The following is a 24,549-nucleotide window of genomic DNA, read 5'->3' on the forward strand; positions in this document are numbered from 1 at the left end:
GTACACATGCACCGCCACAACCCTTGCGCTTGAAAGCCCTTTTGGCGGCACAGTTCGCTACTAAACTTAGATTAAGAGAAGTAAATTTTTAATCAAAAAGTTGTTTTCTCCTCGGGGGAGCAGTGGCTACGCGACCTCGCAGTTGTTGGAAGGTCTTTTTTTGGGGAGGAATGCGAACGACTTTTTCCTGGTGAAAAATGGTCTGTACTTCTGAATTCCTTGTTATTAGTAAAACATTGCAGATCATTTTAGAATTCATGGATGATTTCAGCTTTATTCATTATTAGTAGTTCCTTAAGTTTTCTCTCCACAACTCTCTCGAAATTAAATAAAACGCTTTGATCCCCAAGGAACGCGGAATCCCACCGTTCAATCGCTTTTGAAGCGGTTACGCCGCGGAATTCAAAATTAGCCAATTTCGGAGCTTTACTTTCCAAATTGAATAATTCGCCCCGAAATCCGGGAAGCACTTATTGGAAAAACTAAATTTGATTGAAGTGTGCGCAACGGAGCGAGGGTTCGTGTCTTCGTTTTTTGGTCCAACCCACAGCAGATTGTCACTTTCATCCGGGGGCCAAATCCAACCCACTCCAACCTTCTTCCCATCGGAGACATCCCGACGAAAAGACCAATCAACGGCGGCTCAACCCCCTGTCTTCGGAGTTTCCACTTTCACTTCGCCGTCGTCGTCGTCGTCGGATCTCGCTTAAATCGAAATCGATCTTGGAGATTTTTCCACGAAATTAAGGGGTAAGGGAGTTGGTTTTACACCCAACGCTGCGGATATTGTCGCCTTCTTCTTGGTGTAGTGTTCTTTTTTTCCGAGGCCTTTGATTAAGGGATAACACTGGCCGCCCACAGGTCTTGGTGGGGGAGATTGGCTGGGAGAACATGGTGACAGCTTTGTTTTCATTGAATAATTTGGTTATGAATAATTATTGCAAATAAATAAAAATTGATAACAACTTTGATGAAAATCTAATTCTTCTAGAGTAATCTGATAAATAAATGATAGTTTAAACAAGACAATAAATGTTGTAGTTTCTAAAATCAAGATAAGGATACTGAGCAATTCTCTACGGAAAAGGTTTTTCTTTAATTTAAATTTTTGTATTTTTTAATCCGACTGAAACAGATTTGGTGCCTTTGGAATGCCCAAAGAAGCCATTTTGCATCATTAGTTTGTTCATATAATTTTCCATACAAATTTGGCAGCTGTCCATACAAAAATGGGGTTTTATCCCTTATCCCCGAATCCCACTTTCCCGAATCCCATATCCCCGAAAATCATTTCCCCGAAATTTCCACTTCCCCGAAAATCATTTCCCCGAAAGTGCCACTTCCCCGAAAATCATTTTCCCGAAAATTCCACGTCCCCGAAAGTCATTTTCCCGAAAATTCTATATCCCCGAATGTCATTTACCTGAACGGCCATTTTACCGAACTGTCGTTTTCCCGAATTTACATATACCCGAATGGTTACCGGCAAATTCAATTTTCCGAAAATATCAAGCTAGATATAAACTAAATTGGTTTTTTAGGAATACTTTTACATACTTTTGTTAAATTTAAATATTAAATTCTCCTACGTGTGTTTTCAAATATAAAAAAAAACAACAAATAACTGTACAAGGCCATTCATAAACCACGCAGACTTTTAAAGAGAGCGGGGTATTGAGATCATCCACGTTCCATTAAAGTGATTTTTTTTGTATGGGCAATTATCAGCAAAGGAAAAAAATTCAAAACGGTATCCACGTGGTAAGGATTCTGGACTGTTTGGTTTGTTTGGTTGACCATTCTGTGCTTTGTCCTGAACTTTAGTTAAATTTGGTTGCCGAGGTCCCGAGTTATAATTAGGGACCATCCATAAACCTCGTGGAAACTTGGGGGGTGGAGGTTTTGTATGGGCAATTGTCCACGAGGGGGAGGGATTTCCAAAAAAGTGTCCACGTGGTTTGTGGATAGTCCCTTACAAATGTTTACGGTAGTCGAGATCTTACTTGTGTCAAACGCATTCTGACCTGGAATCCCTTTGACCAATTGTCGCACTTACATCAATTTTCCGGGTTTGTCAAGTTAGCACGAGACAACATTTTTCGGTTTTGATTGAATCTCAGGATTGAAATAGAATTTTGGGGATCTGTAAAGGTCAAAAAGTGAGGCATAGTGAGCTGCACAAAATGGTGTTCTTAACTCAATTTGGCTCATAATCGTCGTACGTCAAGCGAGCACGACAGCGACGAAATGTGAAAAATAAGCAACTTTATTAAGCGGCACGCTGCCATTTAGATTTGTTCATTATAAATATGTACTCTGCTCAAGATGTACTCATTCTCTACATCATTTGTCATAGTCGGAGTATTTGTTGGATTCGCTGGTGTCAGTTCTTTTTGAAAGGCAGTTGAAGAAACTAAATCTCAAAATCCGGAGTTCGAATTCTTTAACTCCGCAAACTTGGAAAATATTCAAAATTTAAGTGAAGCTGGAATAAAATGCTCGAAAAAAACTCGGAATTTTTTGAACGTTTAGTTGTGCATGATATCTTATTGATCGCTACTTCCCCGAACCCGGTCAGGCGGGTATGCCCGTTGGTCAGACCGCGCGCGCGCGGTTCTGGGCAACGGGCATGCCCGCCTGACCGGGTTCGGGGAAGTGGCGTTCGGGGAAATGGCCGTTCGGGGATATGGTCATTCGGGAAAATGATTTTCAGGGATATGGAAAATTAGGGGAAGTGGCAATTCGGGAAAATGGTTTTTAGGGGATGTCGCCATTCGGGGATGTGGTCATTCGGGGAAATGGATTGTTCGGGGAAATGTCTTTTCGGGAATGTGGGTTTCTGGGAAATGTCATAGATTCAAAAATGGTTTATGAAAATTCGAAAATCTGTATCAATACTGATTTTTTTTTCAAAAAATCGAAATATTGGTCGCAAAAAAATATCTTTATTTTTCGATGTAAAATCAAATTTGCAAAAAGTACTTTAGTAAAATTTTGATAAGGTGCCCCGTCTTCAAGTTATAACAATTATCAGGTAACTTTTTTGAAAATAGTCGCAGTTATGTATCTTAAAATAGAGCCCATGTTTGCCCACCCCTGAAAAAAATAGCTTTGAAAAACTGAGAAAATTCTCTATATTTTGTATATTTGAACTTGCGACCCTAAGTTGCTGACATATTGCCATGTAAAGATTTAAAAACAGGAAAATTGATTTTTTGCAATTCCGTCGTGAAACTATTTACTTTTCCTGTCATTCTTGAACGACGAAATAGCCTACTTTTCTATACAAAAAATAACAGAATCGAATAGCAACACTTTTCAAAATAAATGCTGAAAAGTTCAAATGGGTGCTGAAAAGTTGAACTTTTCAGCACTTGTTTCGAAAAGTAACACTTTTTAACATTTTTTTGATTTAAACGATTTATTGACAAAATACATGAAAATTTGACATGAAATTTCACTCAGTGTGTGTTTTTTGGAATTGCAAAAAATGTTGTATGGAACTCGTTGCAAAACTTGATTTTTTCGGTGAACCTCGTTGGATAAATGTACGACTCGTGCTGAAAAAATCTTCTTTTTGCAACTTGTTGCATAAACTACTATAGTGAATTTTTGATAAAGTGTCCCGTCTTCAAGTTATAACAATTATTAGGTAAATTTTTTGAAAATAGTCTCACCCCTGAAAAAAATAGCTTTGAAAAACTGAGAAAATGATCTATATTTTGTATATTTGAACTAGCCATGCAAAGATTTAAAAATAGGAAAATTGATTTTTTGCAATTCCACTGTGAAACCGTCAACTTTTCCTGTCCTTCTGGAGAAACGAAACGGCCCACTTTTCCCTATCAAAAATAACAGAATGGAGAATTAATACCTTTCAATAATAGTGCTGAAAAGTTCTACTTTTCAGTACTAAAATGGGTGCTGAAAAGTTGAACTTTTCAACACTTGTATCGAAAAGTAAAATTTTTCAACATTTTTTTGTTTTGATCGATGAATTTACTAAACACATGAATGTTTGACATAAAATTCCATTAAAGAAGCGTTTTTCAGAATTGTAAAAAATGTTGTAAGTAACTCGTTGCAACTTGTTGCATAAACTACTATTTTCGAAGTCTCACCCAAACAACCCACCACTTTCTAATGTCGATCTCAGCAACTAATGGTTCGATTTTCAATGTTGAAATGTGAAACATTCGTGAAATTTTTTTTTGTTTTTTCGAAAAAAATATTTTTAATTTTTCAAAATCAAGACTAACATTTCAAAAGGCCGTAATATTGAATGTTTGGCCCTTGTTTTTTTTTGCAAATGAAGTTTTAGTGACAAAAAGTAAAATTAAAAATTACCAAAAAAATTTGACCGTGTATATTTGTTTTTTTTTTGTATCTTCCTTATCCATACTCACCACTTTGCGGAAGACACCAAATCGATCAAAAAATTCCTTCAAAAGATACAGATTTTTGAATTCACATACCATTTTTGTATGGGCAGCTGCCAAATTTGTATGGAAAATTATATGGACAAACTAATGATGCAAAATGGCTTCTTTAGGCATACCAAAGCCACCAATAAAGTAACAGCCAGATTAAAAAATACAAAAATTAAAATTAAAGAAAAAATACCGATTTCGTAGAGAATTGCTCTATTTTAATAAAATTACAAATTCATATGAAGGAAAAGCAATCCTATAATAAAATGGAATAAGTTTTAGAAAATGAAGCCCATCATTTTGAAATGTTTAAAATATGTGATTTTTACACTTGCGCAAAAAGTCACTTTTAATTTTCGAAATTATTTTTATTGAAAATTACATTGATAATCAAACCAATAGTTTTCGAGATATCGCAAGTTGAATAAATTGAAGGCTAATTAAGTGACCTGAGAAAATTTAGTTTGCACCAAATTTAACTTTAAAAAGCTGTATCTCAGCAACCAGCAGTATTACAAACGTAGTAGAAAGAGAAAATTGTAGTTAATTATTTTGACGTTCTTGAATAAAAATAACATTTTTCGAAAAAAAATAGCCTTAGAATACTAATAGCTTTAGAATGCAGCCCTTAATCAAGAATGTGTAGTGTATTTTTTGATTGCAAAACTGATTTTGCATCTTTAATTGATTTTGGAAATTTTGTTTGACAATATGTTTGATTTTAGTGATTAAATGTCGAATAAAAAAATCGGATTTTTTTTTCGTGTACCTGCATTTTTGTGAAAAGCACTAATTATTACCTACAACTTTGCCAAAGACACTGAAAACAGCAGCCAGCCCTACTGCGTTATGTTTACTGCAAAGAAGATTCTGCTCACGGATCACATTTCACAGAATCTACAGGGAAAGAGGGATGCGTGGACATACCGTGCCAATTTATGTAGGTTACGTTAGTGTAGTAACGTATCCATTTCTTACTTACCATATTTAATATAACAAAATACAAAACAATTACCTTAAAAAAATAATCCGATTCAAAATAAACAAAAGGAAAGAGCGCACATTTAAACAACATGTTTTAATTGAACTTGAAAGAATGAAGTCGGTTGGAATTAAAATTGTTATTAATTATTATATAAACCCATTCGAAAAAAAATATCAAGTAGATACCATCACCGTCGCAGAAAAATACTATATGTTGATCAAAGCTTGGTGAAGGATTTCCGCTCCGGCTCGTTCGAGGCTTTTTCAATATTTATTCAAATCCTGAAACAATGGGCTGGCTCACTTGGCTCTTCCTGGGCCCAGATTGGCTCCAGATTTTTACGTGATACGCGACGGTGGGGGGAGGAAAATTTCGCTAAGCTTTGAAACCGATCGACTTTCCCAAACACAACGCCGAAGGAGGGAGGCGTTCAAATTCAAATTAAAGTAATTGAAAATTAGTGAGTCGAAAATGGAAAAATGCAAATGAGCAAACAGTCCATCCGGTTGGCGGGGCGGATTTTGGCTGGCCCGTGATGGAAGTTTACATTTTGCTTTCCTCTCGCCAAATCCCACACGGATTGTCATTAGTGGTTTTCCCCCTTCGGGAGGAGACATTTTTCGAACAACCTGATAATGTCTTATCATCTCACTCCAAAAGTGAGAGAAGGGACGTTTAGACGAGCGTGCTTATGATTTTTTCATAATGAAAAGATTTTCCCGAGAGCGATAATCAATTTCGAATTTGAATGAAAATTTGCTAAATGAGCCTTGAAAATCCCAAACTTAGGAGGGCTCAGCTAAGCGATTGGCTAGGCCACGTGGAGGAGATTTGGGTGGTTTTCGTAATCGGCAAAGCCTCGATTTACGAGGCTCGCAATGAATACCAGAGGGATTTTTTAGCTTAGGTTCATGAAATCATAATATTATTAATTTTCGCCTCTAACCTTCTAAAATAAGACTATATTTTAGAAAATATTGAGAATTCTAGAATCACTTATCAAGCTCAGTACCAGCTGATAGCACAGAGTTCCGACTAATCACTGTAAGGTGCGTTTGACGAAGATGACGACCTCCACGCGTCGGAACATTAACCCACCGGAGAGTGGGGCAGATAACACTGCGACTGCCGCAGAGTCGTTCATCACCGGCGAAGGAGAATCGCTCCTCTTGTTAATACCCGCGACGCGTGTGAGCGAAGGTTAACTTTGCGAGTGCCAGGAAGGCAAACTCTTTCTGCTTCCCTGATTACGAGATTTATGTACACCGTGGAAGCTACTCCACCACCACCGGCACAATCTGCGGAAGTTTTAAATCCAGCCGTGATAGAAGCTGACAAGTGTTGCCAGATAGGTTAATCGAATTTTAAGGATCAGTCGATTCTATGTTTGGTTTCAAGACTTCAAGACATCAATAATTTTGAAGAAAATTTTGTGATTGATTTTTTTAGCCCTTTTTAAAAGTTGGCACCAAATCTCTCTCGGCTATTGCTTTCCGGTTTCACGGCCGGAAATGGCGTGCGTATCGCAGATAAATTACGGGATTTCACGATGAATCGTTGAGAATCGTAAGTACGACGTATTGCACGCAACTGCATCGCGAGGGATTACCACGTGGTATTGGCGAGGTACTAGTGGATAGCACTTTACGACGAGCTGGCCGGTTGCAGGTCGGTTCTAATTTCCGGTCAACGCAGTCAGCTGTGACGTGGCTGTGCGCTGACTAAGTGCACTGAGGAAAGTTCTGACGGGTTTGGAGTTTGGACCAAAAATATACAACATTATATTAAGTTATAAGCAAACAACAAACAACAAACAACAAACAACAAACAACAAACAACAAACAACAAACAACAAACAACAAACAACAAACAACAAACAACAAACAACAAACAACAAACAACAAACAACAAACAACAAACAACAAACAACAAACAACAAACAACAAACAACAAACAACAAACAACAAACAACAAACAACAAACAACAAACAACAAACAACAAACAACAAACAACAAACAACAAACAACAAACAACAAACAACAAACAACAAACAACAAACAACAAACAACAAACAACAAACAACAAACAACAAACAACAAACAACAAACAACAAACAACAAACAACAAACAACAAACAACAAACAACAAACAACAAACAACAAACAACAAACAACAAACAACAAACAACAAACAACAAACAACAAACAACAAACAACAAACAACAAACAACAAACAACAAACAACAAACAACAAACAACAAACAACAAACAACAAACAACAAACAACAAACAACAAACAACAAACAACAAACAACAAACAACAAACAACAAACAACAAACAACAAACAACAAACAACAAACAACAAACAACAAACAACAAACAACAAACAACAAACAACAAACAACAAACAACAAACAACAAACAACAAACAACAAACAACAAACAACAAACAACAAACAACAAACAACAAACAACAAACAACAAACAACAAACAACAAACAACAAACAACAAACAACAAACAACAAACAACAAACAACAAACAACAAACAACAAACAACAAACAACAAACAACAAACAACAAACAACAAACAACAAACAACAAACAACAAACAACAAACAACAAACAACAAACAACAAACAACAAACAACAAACAACAAACAACAAACAACAAACAACAAACAACAAACAACAAACAACAAACAACAAACAACAAACAACAAACAACAAACAACAAACAACAAACAACAAACAACAAACAACAAACAACAAACAACAAACAACAAACAACAAACAACAAACAACACAATTTCACAATATCACGATTGTTCTATAGGAACTAGCAAGGAATTCAATGAGTGATAAATCTTTTTAAAAAACCAAGCCTATTTTAATTAAAGAAGTAATATTTATTGAGTTTAAAGCTCAGCAAAATGTCTTTATTAACGTAGCATTGCTGTGATGTAAATCCTAAACACGAACCATTCACCCAAAATCCCATTTTCGGTCGATTACGCTTCACACGGTAATTTAAATCGCATTAGAATGCTCGTGCATTCGCATTTGAACCCAGCAAGTCTCGAGCAAATAAATACCAAATACCGTTCTCAATCCCCTTCCCCACCCGATTCCAAACATTTCTTATCATTAACCATAATCACATCCGTTATGGAATCCTAAAATCCGATACGGAATTTATTTCGAGGGTTTTTCAATTTGCGCAAACTTTTGCGCCGCACACGCAAGAGAGGAAGAAACCCATTTTCCTCAGCGCAGATCTGGACGAAATCGATTCCCGAGACCAGCAGCAAACAACAACAACTAAGGATTTAATTCAAGATTTCGGGTGACTTTGGCGACCCTCTCTCCCGCGCCAAGGGGACGACGACTCGGAAAAAACCCCTCCTGTTGACTGTGCCAGAGGCAAAACTTTGCCCCCGGAAAATTGAAGATCGAGGAAGCAACATAAGAAGAGAAAAAAAAACTGCTTCTGGAGGAAATTTGTGCTAGAGTCGTGGGTGAGAGGGGGAGGGATTTTCCCTTCGGTATAAATGATAATGATAATTATCATAAATTTATTTACAATACATAAATTTCGAAAACGATAAAAACAGAGATTACGGCTCACTCGAGTGGAATGCGAAGAAGTGCTCGGGAGGATTGTTTTTTTCAGTTTAGGTTTTTTTTGGGTTTGGAGAAGAAAAGTTATGCGGGCGAGTTTTTTGTTCTCTAGGTTCACTTTTAATTTAAGATTTTTTTGGTCTTTGACAATGGCTTTTATTTTCATTAAAGTAACATAAATTGGCTTGGTGGTGGGCAAACTTGGTGCAATGCATTTGACATTGAATAAGTTACTCCTAGAAAAGATTGTTAAATTCGGTGATGAAATTAAATTTTAAAATAAGTAAAATTCATATTTTTTTGTGTTCATATTTTGGATAAAAATAATTATAACACAATAGATGTTTATTATCAATGATTGTTTAGTTTCAAATCAAACCAAACCTTAATTTTAAAGTCAAGTTCACATTTTTGAATGTACATCATCAATATTTCAAACCCATTTATCATTTTTTTTGTTTAAAAGAGCACAATATTTCAAATGGGCTGAATACGTTGAAAGTTTGTAATGCTTGATTATATAACTTAATTTTTTTCAGACGTTATCGAGATAGAAGCAGTTGAAAATTGAGGCTTATTCTGTGATACTGTATCTCAACAAACAGCACTCCGGTCAACACAGTCTAAAAAAGAAATTGAAAATTATTGCAATATGGGTATCAAATGATTGAAATTTTTTCATACATTTCAAATGTTAAATATTTTTTTTTTGAAAACACTAAAAATTACGTATTTTTGAAGAAAAAAATACTCAGAATTTCAGTATTTTCGAAAAAGTACTCCAAATTTACGGTTTTTACAATATGGATATCAAACGACCGGATTTTTTTTAATACATTTCGAAAGTTTCAACCGAATATTTTGAAAATACTAAAAAAAATACAAAACTACTTACCCAAAGCGTTCTCAATCTCAGATGGTAGTCTCAGATGTCCCTTACAAGCTGCAGGTCGAACCGAGTTGATATCTGGATGGAACACTTTTTTATTTGAGTTTGAAAATGACTCTATTTTTCACTAAAATGTCAATAACTGCATTTAGATTTAACCAATTGGGATGCTTCTCCCTGCATTTTGTTGCATTTTTTATGTCCTTTCAGATGCATTTTGAGTTTTGAAAATAAATTGAATTTTGCCTAAGTTATAGCCTTTTTAAGATTTTTGACGGTTTTGAACCTTCAAATTTTGTGTCCTGATTTGCCCCACTTCCCGTTGACCTAGAGTGCTCATAGTTTTTTATGTACAAACAACCCCTGAAAATTTCAGGCATGGTGAGGTCGATGCGAGATGGGTATGCTTTGCTCGTGGACTCGCTCTTAATAAAATTGAAAACACTCCAAATTTTCACAAAACTACGTATTTTCTAAAAACTACTCCAAATTTAAGTTTTTCACAATATGGTTATCAAATTACCGGAATATTTTTTTCATGAATTTCGAAAGCAATAAATTTGTTTGAAAATTCTTCAAATTTTCTCAAAACTTTTCAAAAAAAAAAATCGGTTGTTGCAATACTGATATCTCACGATCAAGAATTTGGTATACGTTTTGAAAGTGACCAAAGATATTTTTTGCGAAGTTCATTAAATTTCCACATTTATTTAAATGTTTTACATGTAAAATTTTGCTCATTAAATAAAATCCATTCTGAATATTTTAATCAAGCTTTATTCAACGAACTCAGTTCACTCGGTTTATTCATTCTTCCAAGCCTGAATCAAGTTAATGGACTCTCCGATCAGTTCATTCAGGCGAGAAATTCGAATGGGGTTCTGATCAGATGCAAAGTTAATCAGTCGATTTAAGTTCTCTTGATGTTCCACGAATTCTTCAGCGCTAGGTGCAAACAGAGAGTCTTCGTCAATGTCGCTGTCTTCGCCGGTACCCATCAGCTCTTTGACGGTAATTCCTTGTTCTGCTAGGATCTCGTCCAAATCTGCTTCGGTGAAGTCATCCACGCCCAGGACCCATCTCCAAGATTCCCTTGATTACGCTGGCGTCCGGCTTTTCTGTTTCAGCTTGCTCAATTGTCGTTCCAAGCAGTGGCTTCCAGCAGATTTTTAAGGTGCTTGGCTTAATCAGCTTTACTGCACTCACACAATCAATGCTGTCTTTAATGCTGATGAGCAATTCTCTACGAAATCAGTCTTTTTCTTCAATTTTAATTTTTGTATTTTTTAATCCGACTGAAACTTTTTTGGTGCCTTCGGTATGCATAAAGAAGCCATTTTGCATCATTAGTTTGTCCATATAATTTTCCATACAAATTTGGCAGCTGTCCATACAAAAATCGTCGCCATCGTGCTAACTTGTCGTACGTGCATTTTGGGCCAAATTGAGTTAAGAACGCCATTTTGTGCAGCTCACAATGCCTCACCTTTTGACCTTCACAGATCCCCAAAATTCGATTTCAATCCTAAGATATTCAACAAAAACCGAAAAAACTCCGTGCATTTTTGTCACTTTACATATGAAAGTAGTTTCAATCTTGTCGTGCTATCTTGTCACTCCATGAAAATTGTTGTAAGTGCGACAAAAGGCCAAAGGGATTTCAGACCAGGAAAGTCAGGATGCGTTTGTCGCACGTACAAGCTAGACTACCGTAAACATTTGTAATTATAACTCGGGACTCCAGCAACCAACTACAACCAAACTTTGGGACAATGCACAGAATGATGAGCCAAACAAAACGTGTTTGTTATTGTTTACATTGCGTGCTGTCGTTTTTGAATATTCAAGGTCAAACATTAAAACGCGTTTTTCTCGGAACGTCAAAATGGCGGGTGCGACAAGATAGCACGACGACGTCGAAATGATGTATGAGAATTCAAAAATCTGTATCTTTTGAAGGAATTTTTTGATTGATTTGGTGTCTTCGGCAAAGTTGTATGTATGGATACGGAATACACTGGAAAAAAATGACAAACATTTCAAAAGGTTCAAACATTCAATATTACGCCCTATTAAAATGTTAGTATTGATTTGAAAATTTTGAAAATATTGTTTTCGAAAAGATCGGAAAATTTCACAAATGTTTCATATTTTAACATTGAAAATCGGACCATTAGTTGCTGAGATATCGACATTGAAAAATGGTGGGCTGTTTGTGTGAGACTTAGAAAACATCAATTTTCCTGTTTTTAAAACCTTTGCCTTGCAATATCTCAGCAACTAAAGGTCGTATCAACAAAGTCCGATGAAGCAAAATATAGAGAATTTTCTCAGCTTTTCAAAAATATGTTTTTCAAAAGTGGGCAAACATGTGCACTAATTAAAAAAAAATGAAAAACTGCGACTATTTTGAAAAAAGTTACATAAAAATGGCTATAACTTGAAAACGGTGCACTTTATCAAAATTTCACTAAAGTACTTTTTGATTGCAAATTCAATATTACATCGAAAAATGAAGTTGAAAAATTTTTGCGATCAAAATTTCGATTTTTTGAAAAAAATAGTATTGATTAAAAAATTCATAACTCGGTCAATGATTTTTTGCACAACCTGGAATTTTCAGAAAAGTTGGCATTTTATGTCCTCAAAAACATATCAAAAAATAAAAAAAATTAAAAATAGTGTTTTTTAGCAAATCAAGTTTTAGTGATAAAAAGTTAAATAAAAAAATCACCAATTTTTTTTACCGTGTATCATTTTTTTCCAGTGTAGTCCGTATCCATACCTACAACTTTGCCCAAGACACCAAATCGATCAAAAAAATCCTTCAAAAGATACAGATTTTTGAATTTTCATACATCATTTTTGTATGGACAGCTGCCACATTTGTATGGAAAATTATATGGACAAACTAATGATGCAAAATGGCTCTTTTGGGCATACCGAAGGCACCAAAAAAGTTTCAGTCGGATTATAAAATACAAAAAAAAATCGAATGACCGAAATCCTAGAGAACTGCTCTGATTTCTTTCCACGCATCAATCAGTGTGATACCCATATTGTAAAAACTGATATTTTGCGTATTTTTTCGAAAATACGTAGTTTTGTAAAAAAATTGTATTTTTAAAAATGTTGTTATAACATTCGAAATGTATGAAAAAATCCTGATCGTTTGATATCCATGTTGTAAAAACTGAAATTTTGTGTATTTTTTTTCGAAAATACGAAGTTTTGTGAAGATTTTGAGTGTTTTCAAAAAAAAAAAAACAATTATTTAACATTCGAAATGAATGAAAAAACTGATCATTTGATACCCATATTGCAATAACAATATACTTTTGGTTTCTTTAGAGAAAAAAAAATGCATTTTCTACTCTATTTCGTATTTGCCATTTTTGGAGAAGGTTTTACGCAAATATCCAAATCAAGTATGTTTTTGCTTAGTTCTCCTGTCATTTTTGAATAACAATAACAATTCCGTCATGAAACTACTTACTTTTCCTGTCATTCTTGAACGACGAAACGGCCTACTTTTCTTGACCGAAATTAACAGAATCGAATAGGAACACTTTTCAAAACAAATGCTGAAAAAACTTCTTTTCAGCACTGAATTGGACGCTGAAAAGTTGAATTTTTCAGCGCTTGTTTTTTTTTTTTTTTTTTTTTTTTTTTTTTTTTTTTTTTTTTTTTTTTTTTTTTTTTTTTTTTAAATTTATATTTATTCAAATTTCTTTTCCATGTACATTCATTCAGTTAAAATATTATTGAGTGTCCAATCACAAACGATGACTTTTCACCTCAATTTTAAATACAAGCAACTTTCATTTATTCATGAAATATTGTAGCTTTCGCTATTCAGTGATTTCAAATGTAGGAGGTCCTACATGTACTAAAGGGAAAAGGGATACCTTAAAACTAACTTATAAACTATATAAAGAGCGGATCAATGCAGCTGAAGACTGCAATGATTTTTGTCGAAATGCATCAATTATCTTATTGGACATAACATCCAAAGTGTCAACTTCGGCTAATTGATGAAGTTCACTGGTGCTGAACCAGGGAGGAAGTTTCAGAATCATTTTCAGTATTTTGTTCTGAATCCTCTGAAGTTTTTTCTTCCTGGTTAAGCAACAGCTTGTCCAGATCGGCACAGCATAAAGCATGGCAGGTCTGAAAATTTGTTTATAAATTAACAGTTTATTCTTGAGACAAAGTCTAGAATTCCTGTTTATAAGTGGATACAAACATTTAATATATTTGTTACATTTAACCTGGATACTTTCAATGTGATCCTTGTAAGTAAGGTTTTTGTCAAAACCAAGTCCAAGATATTTCACTTGATCCTCCCACTTTAAATTTACCTCATTCATCTTTATAATGTGATGACTTTTTGGTTTAAGAAAATCAGCCCTTGGTTTGTGAGGGAAAATAATAAGTTGAGTTTTTGCAGCATTTGGAGTAATTTTCCATTCTTTCAAATAAGAATTGAAAATATCCAAGCTTTTTTGTAATCTTCTTGTGATGACACGAAGGCTTCTGCTTTTGGCGGAGATGCTTGTGTCATCAGCAAAAAGTGATTTCTGACATCCTGGGGGCAAATCAGGCAAGTCAGAAGTAAAAATATTGTATAAAATTGGACCCAAAATGCTTCCTTGAGGGACGCCAGCACGTACAGGTAGTTGATCAGATTTGCTATTCTGATAACATACCTGCAGAGTACGATCCGTCAAATAATTTTGAATAATTTTCACGATATAAATCGGAAAATTAAACCTTTTCAATTTCGCAATCAAACCTTTATGCCAAACACTGTCAAATGCTTTTTCTATGTCTAGAAGAGCAGCGCCAGTAGAATAGCCCTCAGATTTGTTGCTTCGAATTAAATTTGAAACTCTCAACAACTGATGAGTAGTTGAATGCCCAAGGCGAAATCCAAACTGCTCATCAGCGAAAATTGAATTTTCATTAATGTGCGTCATCATTCTATTAAGAATTATTCTTTCGAATAATTTACTAATAGATGAAAGCAAACTAATGGTTTCAAAATCGGAATTACTTTGGCATTTTTCCAACTACTGGGAAAATATGCCAAATCAAAACATTTGTTGAAAATTTTGACCAAGCAACTTAAAGTTACTTCTGGTAATTTTTTAATTAAAATGTAAAAAATGCCATCCTCACCAGGGGCTTTCATATTTTTAAATTTTTTGATAATAGATTTTATTTCATTCAGATCCGTATTAAAAACTTCATCTGATGAAAATTCTTGTTCAACAATATTCTGAAATTCTATTGAAATTTGATTTTCAATAGGACTCAAAACATTCAAGTTGAAATTATGAGCACTCTCAAACTGCTGAGCAAGTTTTTGAGCTTTTTCCCCATTAGTTAATAGAATATTATCACCATCTTTTAAAGAAGGGATGGGTTTTTGAGGTTTCTTAAGAACCTTTGAAAGTTTCCAAAAAGGTTTGGAATAAGGTTTAATTTGTTCGACATCTCTTGCGAACTTTTCATTTCGCAGGAGAGTGAATCTGTGGTTAATAACCTTTTGCAAATCTTTTTGAATTCGCTTCAGTGCAGGATCACGAGAACGTTGATACTGTCTTCGGCGAACATTTTTCAGACGAATCAGAAGCTGAAGATCGCCATCAATAATGGGAGAATCAAATTTGACTTGGACTTTAGGAATAGCAATATTCCTAGCATCCAAAATTGCATTAGTTAAAGATTCCAAGGCTGAATCAATATCAGCTTTGGTTTCTAAAACAAAATCATGATTTAAATTATTCTCAATATGATGCTGATACCTGTCCCAATTAGCTTTGTGGTAATTAAACACAGAACTATTGGGTCTGGTAACTGCTTCATGAGAAAGTGAAAAAGTTACTGGAAGATGATCAGAATCAAAATCAGCATGAGTCACTAAAGGACCACAATACTGACTTTGATTTGTCAAAACCAAATCAATTGTTGATGGATTTCTAACAGAAGAAAAGCAAGTTGGCCCATTCGGGTATAAAACCGAATAAAGACCAGAAGTGCAATCTCTGAACAGAATTTTACCATTGGAATTTACTTTAGAATTATTCCAAGATTGGTGTTTGGCATTAAAATCACCGATGATCAAAAATCGAGATCTATGCCGAGTAAGTTTATTCAAATCCCCTTTGAAATAATTTTTATTTTCCCCAGTGCATTGGAATGGCAAATATGCAGCTGCAATCATAATTTTCCCAAAAGAAGTTTCAAGTTCAATGCCCAAACTTTCAATAACTTTTAACTTAAAGTCACGTAACGTGCTATAAGTCATACTACGGTGGATAACTATTGCAACTCCACCGCCATTTCGATTCATTCGGTTATTAGTTATAACTTTATAATCTGGATCACTTTTCAAATAAGTGCCAGTTTTTAAAAATGTTTCGGTTATAACAGCAACATGCACGTTATGAACTCGTAAAAAGTTGAAAAATTCATTTTCTTTCGCTTTTAAAGAGCGAGCATTAAAATTCATAATATTGATGGAATTACTTAGATCCATGATTAAACTTCAGGGTAAGAACAACATCATTCGCAAATTTTAATCCAATCTGGATTGCTTCCATCATGGATGTAGCATTACTCATTGTTTGAATCAAACCAAACAGTGAGTTTTGCAAAAAAGTCATTTTTTCAAACGTAACATCGCCGAGATCAGAAGATCCCAAAGCGTTGCCAGCAGAAAAATTTTCAAATGAAATTTGAGGTACCTGCCCAATTTGAAAATTGGTAGAGGATTTAAAATTCGTGGATGAACCCGAACCCGAAACGACGTTAGCATAAGAAATGCCATTGTTGTTACCTAACTTTTCCACGGTAGGGGTATTTCTAGAATTGTTCGAGTGAGACAGCACGAACGTTTGATTTAAAGATGCAGGTACAACCTGACTTTGAGAAAATTTCGGTTTGGATTTCGGCTGATGCTTAGCACGAGAATCCAAAACCTTTTTTCTGATGGGGCAATCCCAGAAATTTGATTTGTGATTTCCACCACAATTTGCACATTTAAATTGGGTGACTTCTTTCACGGGACAATTGTCCTTGTCGTGAGAAGAATCCCCGCAAACCATGCATTTTGGAACCATGGCGCAATGATCAGTACCGTGACCGAATGCCTGGCAACGCCGGCACTGGGTCAGATTCTGGCCATTACCGCCATGTTTCTTAAAATGCTCCCACTTTACCCGTACATGGAACAAAAACTGAACTTTGTCCAAAAGTTTCAAATTGTTGATTTCATTTCTGTTGAAATGAATCAGATAAAATTGTGAAGTCAAACCAAAGCGAGAAATATTCCCGTTTGATTTTTTCTTCATTGGTATTACTTGGGATGGGGCAAAGCCAAGCAACACCTTAAGTTCGTTTTTGATCTCATCCACCGACAAGTCGTTGGAGAGACCTTTCAAGACCGCCTTGAATGGCCGAGCATTCTTGGTCTCATACGTGTAGAAATTGTGTTTGTGGTTTTTCAAATAACCAACAAAAGTTTGGTGATCTTGTAAAGATTCCGTCAACAAGCGACATTCTCCTCTTCGACCAAGCTGGAACGAAACCTTCAAATTGCAAGTTTCCTTGCAATTCTTCAGTTGCGTTCGAAAGCTGGCCAAATCGGAGACGGAAGTCACAACAATTGGCGGAGCCTTTACTCGTTTCTCGACGGCAGAAGGCTCAGTACGAGGAGAAGGTTCCTTGTCATCAGTTTCGGATAAAACACCGAAACTGTTTGTCAATGGAATTGGAGGATTGACCTCACATTCAGAATCAGAATCAGACCTCAGAAGAGGCTGTTTTCTTTTTCTGTTTCCGTTAGCCGGTTTAGCGTTCAAACGCTTCACCGACGTAACGACCAAATCTTCAGAAGATTTGCGTTTACCTTTGTTTTGACGCATTTTGCAAGCAAAGTTCTCTTAAAAAGATGGCTTCGTTTGTAAAATACAACAAAATTTCTGGTGGGGTTAGTCTTGAAAAGACTGTTTAGAATTTTGGAAAATAACTCAGGTAGTCTTTAAAAAGACTGTGAATTTTGTTTTGAAATAACTCTGAGCTTAGGTAGTAAAAAATACCGCAGCTCTAGTGTCCGTTCACCACGAAGGTTCGCAAGACACTTTTCAGCGCTTGTTTAGAAAAGTAATTCTTTTCGACAATGTTTAAAATTCAATCGGTTAATTGACTAAATACATGGACATTTGACTAAGAATTCCATTCAAATAGTAGTTTATGCAACAAGTTGCAAAAAGAAAATTTTTTCAAGCTCGTGTCGTACATTTATCCAACGAGGTTCACCGAGTTGGATAAATACGACAAGTGCTGAAAAAATCAAGGTTTGCAACGAGTTCCATACAACATTTTTTGCATTTCTGAAAAACACCCATTGAGTGAAATTATAAGTCGAATGTTCATGTATTTTGTCAATAAATCGTTTAAATAAAAAAAAGTAGAACTTTTCAGCATTTGTTTTGAAATGTGTTTCTATTCGATTCTGTTATTTTTAGTAGATAAAAGTAGGCTGTTTCGTCACGCGAGAATGACAGGAAAAGTAGGAAGTTTCAAGACGGAATTGCAAAAAGGTGTTTTTTGAAATTGCAAAAAAAGTTGTATGAAACTGGTTGCAAAATTTGATTTTTCAGCACTCGTCGTTTTTAAATCAAATTTGGTGAACCTCGTTGGATATATGTACGACTCGTGCTGAGTTTTCTTTTTGCAACTTGTTGCATAAACTACTATTTGAAGACGCGTGGTACTTAATAAAAATTGAAAAAAATATTTAAAAATAAATTTTATACATTTGCTTCTAATTTAAGCTAAAAGAAATGCAAATCATTTTTATATTCAACATATAATGAGGCATATTAACAAATTTTTAAAATTTACTTGAACCATCATGCTTCGCCTCCCATAGCACTTAAAATACTTAACATGGGAAAACACGTTTTTCTTAAATCGCAATTTTTACCGATAATATATTTTGAATCGAACATATTCTTAATCAGGAAGGTAAAACACAACATATCGTGCAAAATCCATAATAAGTTTGAAGTAAACATTTTAAAATGAACTATACTGCCCCTGTTCGCATGAATATCCCATATGAGCAATTCTCTATGATATAGGTCTTTGGTATGTCCAAAGAAGCCATTTTGCATCATTAGTTTGTAAATTTAATTTTCCATGCAAATTTGGCAACTGTCCATACAGAAATGATAAATGAAAATTCAAAAATCTGTATCTTCTGAAGGATTTTTTGATCGATTTTGTGTCTTTTTTTTGGTGATGGTGATGAAAACAATGTTTTCATTATTTTAAATCAAGACTGACATTTTATAAGGACGTAATTTTGAATGTTTGGCCCTTTTGAAATGTTAGTTTTGATTTAAACAATTGAAAATATTGATTTCTATTTTAACATTGAAAATCGGACCATTAGTTGCTGAGGTATCGACATTAGAAAATGGTGGGTTGTTTGGGTAAGACTTGGAAAACATTAATTTTCTTGTTTTTAAATCTTTGCTTGGCAATATCTCAGCAACTAAGGGTCGTATCAACAAAGTTCAAAACAGCAAAATATAGAGAATTTTCTCAGCTTTTCAATTTTTTTTTCAAGAGTGGGCAAACATGTGCATCAGTTTAAAAAAATGCAAATTTGATTTTACATCGAAAAATGAAGTTGAACATTTTTTGCGACCGATATTCCGATTTTTTTCAAAAACAGCATTGATTCAAAAATTTATAACTCGATCAAAGATTTTTCGCACATTCTGCAAATTTCTGAAAAGTTGACATTTAATGTCCCCTAAAACATATCAGAAAAAAAATGTTTTTTGCAATTCAAGTGTTTGTGACAACAAGTTAAATTAAAAATCACCAATAATGTTTTAACCGTGTATATTTTTTTCAGTGTAGTACTTATTCAACAACAACTATTTTGCCGAAGACACACAAATCGATAAAAAAATCCTTCAAAAGATACAGATTTTTGAATTTGCATACATAATTTGTATGAAAATTATATGGACAAACTAATGATGCAAAATAGCATTTTTGAGCATACCGAAGACACCAAAAAAGTTTCAGCCGGATCAAAAAATACAAAAAAAAAAACGAATGACCGAAATCTCAGAGAATTTCTCAATAGTCATTTCAAAAATTCCCAAATTCAAGATATTTAACAAGAAATTATCAGCCTTCATTCTATCAAGTTGTTGTTTGTAAATTCAATAAAGTGTTTGACTTGCACAGAGGAAATTATAATAAATTAAAAGATATTTTTATACAAAATCTGTTTTTGGTACGTATATCTGACATTACAAATAAAAATTTTAAAACAAATTGCCTGACAGTTTAACTTGGTGATGAGCCTCCACCCACGATGCTTGTTATCTTTGGGCGCAAGTTCTGTTTGAAGCGCGCACAAGTTTTCCACGTGACGTGGCAGCAGCAGCAGCAGCAACAACTCATAAAACAACAGGGACTCCCAACACTCCCACGTCCACCCGTCCACCTTCTCAGGTGGGTACTCGTCGGCCCAGCAGGAGCAACTTTTGAAAAGTTATCCCCAAGTCATGGTGGGAAAAGAGGGAAGGAGGGATGATAATTGCAGCGGGATTTAAACCGTAAATATCTACTCTTTACTTTTGTTGCGGTAACTCTATTATTCTCCGTTGCTAATTTGGTGAACTTTGGCGGTGGAATCGCGGTTTCTTGCGCAAAGTCATTAAATAGGTGGGGTGGGTTGAAGGGTTGGGAATTTGGAGAAGGAATAACTTCGGGACGTTTCGTTAGTTTTATGAAAATCCAATTACAGAACTGAATGAAGGTGTGTTTTGTGGAAAAGCAAAGAGGTTACTTTATGAGGATCTGCAGGGGGATTCACTTTTATTTTATAAAATATACTTGCCATTAATACGTTTCGTTGATGAAAATCAAAATATTGTGTCGGAGGGCTCGGACTAGACACAAAAATATTCAAAAATACTTTGCAAATCTTCAACCAAATCAATGCCAATATCATGGGCGTTCCAGAGCTAGCTTGTTGTTGTTGTTGCCTGCAGCCCGATTTCAGGCACCAGACCGGATATGATGAGATAATAAAAGCCCTCCCCGGAGTGACTTTAATGCAGTAATCTATAACAAACGACCTTCCCGGCCCTGCGTTCTGCTCCATTCTGTCCCGTCCAATCCCTGTCCCATCCAGAGAACCCTGTTGATGGATCAGTTCCGATACCTGGTCCTGGTTCTGGTCCTGCCAGGGGACATCATGATGGGAAGGACAGTGATAAATCCATCCATCAGATCCCATGCACACACACAGCACATTTAGGAAGAGGGGTGAGTGTGTGAGTGTCGTTTAGGATGCGGATCAGTGAACGGATAAGAGGGGTATTTTCCGGCGAACAAAGGAGCGGAACCGAGCGGACAGAATGGCGAGCGACCTGCCCTCGAAAATTGGAGGATTTTTCCCGCAGCCCACCTCCAAGTCCAGCCAAGTCGGAGTGACGTTTCAAGTGTTTTCCGGATTTGAAGTGATGATTTATGAGAGGAACCGGTGCCGGGGACGGTTGGTCGCCATTGTGTGTGAGGAGGAGAAGAGGGAGTTGCCTTGCTGGACCGTTGAGATCTGGCATGGAGAGATTGAGGGGGGAAGGAAGTTGTTAAAATTGTTGAAATATGATTAGATTTCCATATATTTTCTCGGTGATCAAACTGAGTTGAGAATAGAACTGAATTGAGAATATACAAAAGATTTTTAAAGGGATTTTGATTCTCCTTCTTAAAGAAGATTTTGGATTTTTTCATAAGTTCCTAAGGCCTTTATAATGTTTAATTTATGTTTTTCCGTCAACATTTTAATTTTTGACCAAATAAATGATTGACCCAGAATGAAATTTTCGTTGACAAAACTTGTAAAATCGATTGTAAAGTATTCGGAATATATTGTAAATGGCTCATTTATGCATTTTAACACTTGTAGCCCCAAAGGAGTAAAAAAAGTTGGAAATGCCTTTTTAATTGTAACTTAGGGTAGACGCATTTGTTTTGGATTTTGTTGGAGGTGATTCTTGACATCTTTCCGGATCGTATGCAACAAGAATCATCCAAATCGGTTGAGTTTTCGCCGAGATACAGCCGAAGTTGCATTTCCAACTTTTTTGACCCCTTGATGCTTTGCTTCGTTGGTGCTACAAGTGTTTAATGAAATACAGTCTTTCTGATCTTTTTACAAATTTTGAATTTTTTCACCATATATTGGTACAACATTTTAAAGATTAAGAAACATTTTTCTTTGATTCATTGACATTTTGCAGTTTTTTTTTATAGAAAGCAATTATGTACGAAATCGGCCGATTTCGACCATCTTTATTTTTTTTTTAATTTTTATTTGGCTCAAATTTTGTGACCAAAGAAGCAATTGTGTGTCATAGGTTCACTTATGCAAGTCTCCATACAATTTTGGCAGCTGTTCATATAAAATCTGCAACTTTTTAAGATATTTTCTGATCGATTTGGTGCCTTAGACAAAGTTGTAGGTACACGGAAAAAAAAGTTGCCGATTTTCAGATTAACTAACGGAGTATTTGTTAGTTTATCTGAAAATCAGCTACTTTTTTTTGTTTTTCAAATTTCGAAAGTTTTTGATAGGTTTTTAGGGACGCAACATTTGAGCTGATGCATGGACAAAAAATTCAACTGAGTTATGATTTTTTGAAAAAAAAAATGTTTTTTTGGAAAAATAGAAATTATAGTCAAACATTTTGATTGATTTCATGAAAAATCAAGTGCTATAAAGATTTTTGAATAAAGTGCATCGTTTTCAGTATAGATGAGAACATTGACCTCTGCTTGCTAAAATACATCGAATAGAAAAAATAGAAGCAAAAACAATTGAGTTTTTTAGTCTCAGTCACATTTACCCAAGTAACATTTTTAACCCAACTAGCCATCACCTAGTTTTATTGAGGTTTTATGGTAGCATCTTGATTGCTTAATAGTTTTATTTGGGCATTCACCGCAACCAAAAAGCTAATTAATAGGTTCTAACAAGGTTTTATGCCTCGGACACAAATCCTGGTGAAAATAAAAGCCAACTGGCTTTCAATAAGGTTCTATGAAAGTTTTAATAAAGGCTTTAAAACCAGATGGCAATGCCATGCCAAACGGTTTTATCGCATGCTTCATTAAAACCAAGGGTGTTATGACGTCATGATTCGAATTCCCGGACGCTTCGAAACCCGGACACTTCATTTTGTTTTATCAATTATTTGGATATAACTTCGCATTATGAATGCCAAAACTGTGTTAATTGATGAATTCTTAGATCAACTTTCATTCAAAGTTTGTTTGAATGCTGTAATTAATGTCAAAACGATTAAATAAAATAAAATTTTAAAATTACCAAAAATGCGAAACATTTCACGTGAAATATTTCATAGGCGTCCGAAGCACCGGGAAGGCAAGGCAGAAATTCATGGATTTGATTTCCTTAAATTCTAGCAATTTTTTATATAAAATATCGATTGTTTTGATGTTAACAGCTTATTTGAGACCTAAAGAATGTCATTCACTAACATTTCAGTCCAAATTTGTGCGATTCATTAGCAAAACGAGTGTCCGGAATTCGAAGCAAAAGCGTCCGGATTTCGAATCAGCTTTTATCAGTGTCCGGGATTCGAAGCACAACAAGTCATTTTAATATTCAAATTCTGATGAAAAATTGTTAGAAAATACATATTTTGCATGCATTCTCTTAAAACTGACTGTTAATACTACATCCTGATGATATTTCTTCATTTCCAACTTATTACATGTTTTTTTCAGCTATAACGAAAATGATATGCTACTAAGTGTCCGGATTCCGAATCATGACGTTAGCCGATATTTTTATTTTGACTATTCCAGCAGTGGCAAAAATTTAAAAAGAAAAGTAATAAATTTGTCTTTTTTCCAATGAATTTACTTTCAATCAATTCATACTTAATTGAAGTAATTGAAGTATTCTCATTATTCAGAGGAATTATATCTACCTTTCGATTTTTTTTTTCTGAATCTACAAATACAAAATCGTTTCTCGAGCTTTTCGGGACTAACAATTTTAGTATAAAATGTTTACGAATAATATATAATTTCGCAGCATCATGATTTTTGCAATATGATAAATCAAGACCCAAACCGCAATTGAAACTTGTTTTTTTCCTTTTAAGGTCAACTGTAAATATTCATTGAAGAAATTTCTACAGTTATCCGGAAAACCCAAATTTTCACAATTGGTTTACCTTTACAAAGATTGCCAGAGTTTTTTTTCCCAAAACATAATTTAATATTGAGGTTGACGTGACAGACAAAATGACTTATTGACATCAACAAAGGAAATTACCTTGATACAGCGAAATTAACTTAGGGACTTTTAGAGGGAATTAAAAAACAGATTATGAGGATTGCTATGCTCGAGCTTTACCCTCTTAGAAATAATTAATAAAAATTATATTAAAAAAAACTTCAGATTTCATTTCTTGGATGGACTTGGATTTTTTTGACTTCTCTAAATTATAATTATTGATATTTAAAATTCACCCTTTCTGAATATTAAG

This window comes from Culex pipiens, chromosome 3, assembly GCF_016801865.2.
Source record: "Culex pipiens pallens isolate TS chromosome 3, TS_CPP_V2, whole genome shotgun sequence".
NCBI classification, from domain to species: Eukaryota; Metazoa; Arthropoda; class Insecta; order Diptera; family Culicidae; genus Culex; species Culex pipiens.